Genomic DNA, 9,199 nt, shown 5'->3' on the forward strand with positions numbered 1-9,199 from the left:
CTAGCCTTAAGGAGATAGTAGCTAGGAGATAATTATAGTTCTACCTCGGTTGTATACAGTTCCTTGTTTTGATATCAATAATCTTTGTAGTCACTACCTCCTGTAATTAGAAAGGCATTTGTATCAAGTTCCTGGCCCTCACAGTAGGAAATTTCCTCCACTTCTGTATTTGAGACAAATGTCATGCCGTATTGATCTTTTACCCTGTAATTGTAATATTGGTTTCTAACCCTATATAAACCCTGGCCCTCTTGGAATAAAGTATGCATTGGTTCACTCGCCTTGCATCCCCCGTGTCCTGATTTCGACTGCAGTTACCCAGGTTCAACAACCACTCATGGTGAGATTTGGGAGCTAAGGCAGATCTGCTCTGATTATTACATAGATAACCCCTAAAATTTCAATGTCTTCCCATTTTACCTATCATTGGTTTTAAGTAGTTGTTATTATTTGATAGAGAAGCATTGCATTGATCTGGCTACCATGGAAATATATAGCAGAAGAAGTTGAAGCCTATAGGGACAGGTAATGTGGCTTAGCAGTAGAGTGCTTGCCTAGCATGCAGGAAACCCCGGGTTTAATTCCTCAGCATCACATAAACAGAAAAACTGAAGTGGCACTGTGAGCAAAAGGAATTCAGCAACAGAGGTCAGGCTCTCAGTTCAAGCCCTAGGACTGGCAAAAAAAAAAAAAAAAAAAAAAAGACCCTACAAAGACATGAAAAAAAATTTTTTTTGGTGAGTCCTGGGCCTTGAACTCAGGGTCTGGGCCCTGTCCCTGAGCTGCTTTTGTTCAAGGCTAGCACTCTTCCACTTGAGCCACAGCACCACTTCGGGCTTGTTCTGTTTATGTGGTACTGAGGAATCGAACCCAGGGCTTCATATATTTGGCAAGCACTCTACCAGTAAGCCACATTCCCAGCCAAGACATGAAAATCTTAAGGGGAACCGATGAGGAACAGTGAAGCACTGGAACTATCAACAGTTTCCACTTACAGACTTAACAAGGGTAAAGAGGGACATGACACTTGGAGCTGGGGGTCCTGTTCCTGTGGAGAGACCTCTCTGCTTTGAGCAGAAGATAGTCACTGTCACATCCCACTTCTGAAGTCAGGGACCAAATACTCTGATCACTTTGCGTGTTCACCCTGTGACCTCCTACTTGTGCCTCTCCTTGGCTAAACCCAGCAGGAAGATAGAGACACAGAAGGAATTGGTGTCATTCTCCTTGGCCTCAGAGTAGAGTAGAAAAGAGGAAGAGTGGACCTGGAAGGGAAAATGGATACTATTCATTTGTATGGTCCTGTTTTTCTCGGTCAATGACTTCAGAACCTGATAGGAGACAGGTACAGTCTAGATCCATGCTTTGATATCTATTTACCTTTCTGCTAGGATATGGGCTAGGGTCTGTGGTTGGATATGAGGTCCCCAAACACTACAACTTAACCTACATAAAGTCTTGTTTCTATCCAGACCCCTTTCTGCACAAGAGTCTAAGTCTGCTGCATTGACTTGATGTTGTTCAGTCCCTTGGTAGATGTATTTCAAATTCTCTTCCTTTGGAAATAAGATGGGCTTGTTCTCCTCTGCCCCCTTGGGGCTAGATGTGGTCATGCAACTTTCTTTTGACAAGTAGAATTGCATATGTCATAGAACTAACCAGCTGCCAGGGCAAGGCTCTCACTCTTTTCCCTTGTGTAAGTGGTGTGCTAAAACTTAACCACAGCTGCAGCAGTTTTACCTTTTTTAAAGCAAGATCTTGCTATGTATTCCAGTGTTGCCTCCAACTCTCAATCCTCCTTCCTCAGCCCTCTCAGTGTTGCCACACTTAGCCACCACTGTTTCCAAGGTTCAAGGAATGAAGGCTGTTTTTCAGTTCAGTAAATTAACCATACATCTCTAGGCACTTTCTGTGGTTATCCTCCAAGCCTAAGGCATGGCCGCCATTCATATGATCTCAGATGGTTGTATTCTAGCTCAAGATTCTAGCAAGAGATGGTGCTTACTCCTTTTAGGAGCCTGATCCAGAAGTGGCACATATTGCTTCCTTGGCTCCATTTACTGTTATGGCTATCTATTGCTGCTTAACACTCAATTCCAAAGCTGAGCAAATGAAATCAGCAAACATTCATTCAATGAAACAATTCCTGAAATAACCTAGGTAGGTGGTGTGGTTAAGGGACTGCCATTACCCTACTAGAGTAGGAGATAGGCCTCTAATCTCACTCACATGGCTGTTAGAAAATCTCAGGTCCTCCCTGGATCTTTCAAGGAGTCTCTTTCTTGCTATGTGGGTATTTCCACAGAACTGCTGAACATGACAGCTGTCTTCCCTCAGGACAAGAGCGAAAGAGGCAACGAAGCCATGGTGTCCCTTAGAAAGTGATCTGAGAAGCGACCCTCTCCATAATACCCACTGCTACTTATCACTCACACATGGCTTTGGTTTCAATATGATGTGCCTTTTCCACAGTTCAAATGCACTTTGATTGCTATTTGGAGTCATGAGGAGGTTGGGTCTTTACCAGAGGTTAATGCTTTTCCTATGGAGATGGCATTAATTCCAGATGTGCTGAATTAGTTCCTGGGAGACTGGCCTGTTACCAAGTGAGGCCACTGCTCATGTTTTGCATCTGCATGTGTCCCATCCTTTCTACTTCTGTCCCACCATGAACTAGCAGGATGCCTCACCAGATATGGCTGACCAGCTCTGCAACCATGAGTCTAAGCAAACTTCTTTTCCTTAGAAATTGCTCACTTTGGGGCATTCTGTACAATGATGAAAAATAGACTAAGATACAAACCAAGCCTGGTACACTGTGGGAGGGGGGCTGTGGGGAGATTTGAGCACCAGGAGATGTTATTGTGGGAGGCTGGATTAAAAAAAACAAAACATATAACTACAAGAGAAAGAAGAAAACTTAGTTTTCAGCTGAGCGACCATTTCTCAGATAGGACTCAGGAAGAAGGGAAGAAGAGCTAAGGAATAACCAGGATTTTTGCCTTAGTTCTCCCCTCTGACCATATATATACATCCCACACAAATATACACCTGTATCCTGAACATACTCAATGCTTCTGAATTGTTCCTATGTCCCTTACAGTCATGACCTCCAGAACTTTGCCTTCTTTGTTCGCAGTGTCAGGTCCCTGTCCACAAAGCTGTTCATGGAGGAGTGGGAAGGGGTAGCCTCCACCTGGAAGAAGAAAGAAGAAAGCCCTTCTTCATTGCTAATCTGGAATTCTACGGATGAATCACATAAACTCTGAGTTGGGCCATGGCTGCATTTCAGTAGTTGGATGAGTCATACAAGTTAAGATGTCAGTCAGTGTTTCCTGGGTTTTCTAAGTCTAAATAGCCAAGTCTTAGCAGAAGACGCACAAAAAGATGGGCACTGGTGGCTCATGCCTGTAATCCTAGCTACTCAAAAGGCTCAGATATGAGGATAGTGATTCGAAGCCAGACCTGGCAGAAAAGGCCATGAGACTCTTATTTCCAAGTAACCACTAGAACACTGGAAGTGGCACTGTGACTCAAAGTGGTAGAGCACTAGCTTTGAGCAAGAATTGCTTAGGGACAGCACCCAGGCTATGAGTTGAAGCTCTATGACTGACAAAAAAAAAAAAAAAAAAAGACACACAGAAGTACATTTCCTCAGGGACACATGCTCTAGCAGCAGCATTCAAATTATGCTCCTATGATAGAGGGGGAAGCAAGAATGTCTTCAGAAAGTGTAGCTTCTTTGTCCCTATGATTATTTACAATATGCACAATGTCTTAGTGTCATAAAAGCAAGCAGCATCATTCTCTTGCTTGGTCAGTATCAGCAATGGCTGCTGTCCTTTGTTCCTGCCTCACTTGTGCCTGGGATGCCACTGTCAGCACTTCCATATTGGGAAGAGAATGCAAACCTTCAAATTATTTTTATTACTAATCATCATTGCTAGTCACTTTGGCATTGAGCTTAGGCAGGGATACATCTGAATGAGACTGTGTGTGTGTGTGTGTGTGTGTGTGTGTGTGTTGAAATCAAGGTCTGGAAACTGTTCTTAGCTTTTTCAGTCAAGGCTAGCACTCTATCATGTGAACCACAGTTCCACTTCTGGCATTTTGGTGGTTAATTGGAGATAAATGTTTTACAGACCTTCTTGCCTGGGCTGGTTTTGAACTGTGATCTTCAGATCTCAGAGTCTTAAGTAGCTAGGATTACACAAGTTAACTACTGGCATCTGGCAGGAATGAGGTTTTTAAATACCCCTATAGGTGGCAATAAAATGTGTACAAGATTTGTAAGTGGAAATGTTCAAGGGTTATCTGTTTGCTGATGACCTCTTTGTCTAATGTACAGAAGTAATTGTATTTTCGCAAGTCCTCATTGACTAAGAAAATTCTGCTTTAGTCTGGGGCACCAGTGGCTCATGCCTATAATCCTAGCCCCTTAGGAGGTTGAGATCTGAGGATTGTGGTTCGAAACCAGCCCAAGCAGGCAGGTTCATGCGATTCTTATCTTCAGTTAACCACCTAAGAGCAAGAAGTAGAGCTGTGGCTCTTGTGGTACATTGCTAGTCTTGAGCAAAAGAACTCCAGAACAGTGCTCAGGCCCTGAATTCAAGCCCCAGGATTACCCACAACACCAATTTTCCTGGTGCTCTGCCTTAATTATTTTCAAAGTTTGCTGGCTGCTTCTCCTGGATCTTGATTATCCTAGTGGCTGATATTCTTCCACAAGCTTCTTTCTTCCTTTCTTCATCATGCCACCCCTCAGGGCTCTTTTTATTTTTATTTTTTAATTTTATTTTTTTCAGGACTCTTTTTATAAGGAGGGAAAATACACACTACGAAGAGAAGTCACCAGTTTCCAGAGCCAGTGGTACAGTAAGAACCAAGGCCACAAGACTCCCTACTCCTTCTCTGCCTGGCTTCATCCTCTCCCATTACAGAGTATCTAGGAGATGGCTCCCAACAACCCCTAGCCCCCATCCTCACCAATCTCCAAGTGCAGGAAAAATAAAGAGCTATCTTTCTAGGTCAGCTGGAAAATTCTGGAAAAGGTCAATCACTGGACCAGTTTAGGTCAGGGATTGGCATTAGTTCAGGCCCTAGCATTGCAATTGGCCAACATGTGCCTTGGGAGTGGGGAGGAGGGTCATGGATCTAGGCCACTGGCTCTAACTACCAGACCTAGACCACACGAAGTGAGAGAAACTCCCTAAATGAAAAGGATGCTTGCACCAAAGAGGGCAGGGAGAAACAGTATGAAGTTCCTGGGCCAAGATCACCAACCTCTCACTGGCTCTCTACTGGGTTAGCTGACCTACTTCTGGTGTATGTGTGTGTGTGTGTGTGTGTGTGTGTGTGTGTGTGTGTGTGTGTGTGTGAAATTCCCTTCTATATCCTCCTCTATCTCTCCTCAACTGAGATCCCAAATATCCTCTTGCCTAAGTTTCCATGTGACAAGCATTAAACTTGGGTTACCTTATTGGGCTTAGCCACTGAGTTCTGCTTTCCTTCTCCTTCTAGACCTGTATTTCACATCTTCCCAGATACATCAAAGTATTTCTTTTTCTCTGAATAATTATTTATTTATTGTCAAAGTGATGTACAGAGGTGTTACTGTTTCATACATAAGGTAGTGTACAATTTGTACAATTTGACCATCATCAAAGTATTTCTTAAACAAAGAGTCCATTTTTCCTTAGGAAGAGGTTATTTGTTTGTTGTTGGTCATGGGGCTTGAACTCAGGGCTTGATTGCTGTTCCTGAGTCCTTTCACTCAAGGCTAGCACTCTACTACTTGAGCCACACTCCACTTCTGGTTTTCTTGTGGTTAATTGGAGATAAGAGTCTCACAGACTTTCTTGCCTTGTTGACCTCAGATTTCAGCCTCTTGAGTAACTGGGATTATAGGCGTGAGCCACTAGCACTCAGCAGAAAGACTTTTTAAAAAATTCTCTCAGGGCAATGATTCAAAGCAAGTCTCTCCTCCTTGCTGTAGATATATTGTGCATAGAAACTATACTTCCCACCCCCATTGGGTGCTTGGGTAATACTAAGATTACCTCTGGGCGGTGGAATCCTAGGTAATTTTTATGGGTTTTGTGGTGGAATTTTATTGTATTCTTTCTTGTGCATCTTTACTTCTACATTTTTAATCTCATTTAGCAAATGAAACAGACTTAATACAAAAGAAAAACAAAAGGCAGGGAATATGGCTTAGCAGTAGAGTGCTTACCTTACATGCATGAAACCCTGGGTTCAATTCCTCAGCACCATATAAACAGAAAAAGCAGGAAGTGGCACTGTGGCTCAAGTGGTAGAGTGTTAGCCTTGATCAAAAAGAAGCCAGGGACAATGCTCAGGCCCTGAGTCCAAGCCCCAGAACTGGCAAAAGGAAAGGAAAGGAAAGAAAAGGAAAGGAAAGGAGAAGAAAGGAAAGGAAAGGAGGAGGAAGGAAAGGAAAGGCAAAGGAAAAGAAAAGAAAAAGGATAAGATTTGCCTCTTGTGTTCCTTTTATATAAAACTGTTCCCTCAGGCCCTTCCTTTGCACCGCCCCTCCCCTCTCCCCAAACTTTAACCTAAGGCTCATTGGCTAGACAGTATTAAGTGACTACAGCTGCCTCAAAGGAGGGTAGAAATGGAGCTTTTCTTTTTTCTAGTCGTGGAGCTTGAACTCAGGGTCTGGGGACTGTCCCCTAGCTTCTTTTGTTCAAGACTAGCACTCTACCACTTGAGCCACAGTGCTACTTCTGGCTTTTTCTGCTTAGGTGGTACTAAGGAATCAAACCCAGGGCTTCGTGCATGCTAGGCAAGCACTCTACCACTAGGCCATACTCCCAGTTCTGGAGTTTTTCTTTTTTGCCAGTGTCTACATCTGGATGGAGAAAGCAGCAAAAGGAAAGTGGCTCCAGGAATAATTCTTGAACTAGCTATCTGTAGCAACAGTGTCTGCAATGCTGAATAGCAACACCAGTCCAGTGAAGAGAAAGATGACTGTGTTCTTCCTAGCCTAGAGAGAACATGGTCTCTTTGTTCTATGACCCTGAGTCTCCAGAAGAGACTATACAAGGTACTGAGACACTGGCATCAACATAAGCCTTGGCCTGTCTTATTACTTTGTAGCAATGGCGCTGGCTGCTTATGAACATGCTTCTTTCTTAGTAGAGTATCATTATCTTCCTTTTACAATTTAAGAGCAAACTTGAGATTAGGACTGGTAACAAACTGCCATCTGAAAGATCACAAAATCCTCCTCCCCTCCCAGCAGGTGCCGTCCAAGGACTCTAGCACTTGGGCATAGGAAATTCTACCCTGTCCTGCAAGGCACACTCTGCCCACTGGTTAGCTCTTCTGGTCTTGAATCTTTACTGAATCATGGTTCAGGTGTGTTCCAAAGGCTTAGAATTGAGGACTTAGATAGGGTTTAGCGTCACCATCTCTCATGACCATGTGGTAAATCTATTCCTGCACCCTCTGCTTTGTCCATGGCCCCCTTCCTTCCAGTAAGCCAACATCTATGCCCAAATTCTGAAACTTAAAAATCCAATCTCTTATATGCAATTATTACTCATGTATCCACCTTCCTGCCTCTTCCATTGGCCCCTTCCTTATTTCCAAGAAGAAGTTAGGGTCCAGCCTGGGTGCTGGCAGAAGCTCAGACCATCAGCTTGGTTGCTGCTGTCCAGACCCTGCTTCACTATGTTTTTGTTTATAGAAAAAAATGTTTGAAGGTAAGAGAGAGGAAGCTTGAGAAGGATGTTTACAAGATTGTGTAAACAGTTGTATTTATTGTGATCTATCTATGGGATCTCCATTTTGCTTTTGTTCTTTGTGCCAGTCCTGGGGCTTGAACTCAGGGCCTGGGTGCTGTCCCCCTGAGCTTTTTTGCTTGAGGCAAGAGCTCTACCACTTGAGCCACAGCTACACTTGTGGTGTTTTGGTAGTTAATTAGAGATGAGGATCTTACCAGCTTTCCTGCTGGAGCTCTCTTTGAATGCCAACCCTCAGTTCTCAACTTCCTGGGAAGCTAGGATTACAGGTGTGAGCCACCAGCCCCAGCTGGGCTCTCCATTTTGAAGAACTGTAAAGGTTGAACCAGCAACATTGCAGGTAAGAGGTCAGAAGTATTTCCAGGCATCATTCCTGCCTGATGGACAGACACTGCTAATTGACTTCTCTAACAGCCATCCTCTCCTTTCCTACCTAGAGAACCCTAATTTTGTTCAAGGCAGCATCCTACCCGATTACAGTGCTCTCCTTCCCTGATTCCCTTACAGGTAGGGATGGCCATGTGGTCCCCTCTGCCCAATGAGATGTAGGTATAAGTTGCTAGGTGGGGGGTCCCCAGAACAAGGCAGGAAACCTTTCTAAGGGCAAAGCCTTAGGTGGTTTTTCCACCCCCTCCCTTACTAGCACATTCACTGTGGCTTCCCGATTTCAAATGCAGTTGCAGTATCTCAGCAGCCATCTTCTGTCCATGAACACAAGAGCAATGTGCTAAAGATAACAAAGTGGAAAGAACATAGTAGTACATACCTGCAATCCCAGCAACTGGGAGGGGAAAAGCAGGAGGATCATGACATGATGGTACGTACCTATTTAATCCCAGTACTTAGGAAATGAAGATCTGGAGGACTGCAGTGGAAAAAAGAGCTAACGAGGCCCTCATCTTAACGAGTAAGTCAGGTGGGATGGCTTGTGCCTGTGGTCTCGGCTAGGGACAAGGCATAAGTAGGAGGATTGAGGCTCAAGGCTGACCTGGGAAAAATTTTAGTGCAAGAACCTATTTGAAAAATAAATAACTAAAGCAAAAAGGGTGGGAGGTGTAGCTCAAGAGGGTAGAGCACTTGCCTAGTAAGAATGAGACCCTGGGTTGAAACCTCAGTATCTTCCCAAAAAAGACACTCAATGTGCTGTGTAAGTGAGTGGACACAAATGATGTGTGGGGACTTTTGGAACAATACCTTTCCCTTTCCTAAGCTTACTAACCCTGCCAAGACCTTGGTGAAAACAGACTCCATTCTAGGGTCTGAGACTCTGCACTGCTCACAAGCCCACATTGAGGCTGGTGGCTGACCCTGGGCTCTGCTTTGCACAGCCAGGGTTTAGAACAGCACAGTTGTTGCTACTCAGCTTCTAGGACAAGCTCTTCTATTCCCCTTTCACGGCTCCTTATTCAGCCACAGAGCTGCAGGAGTTTTAG

This window comes from Perognathus longimembris, chromosome 16 (assembly GCF_023159225.1).
Source record: "Perognathus longimembris pacificus isolate PPM17 chromosome 16, ASM2315922v1, whole genome shotgun sequence".
Classification (NCBI taxonomy): Eukaryota; Metazoa; Chordata; class Mammalia; order Rodentia; family Heteromyidae; genus Perognathus; species Perognathus longimembris.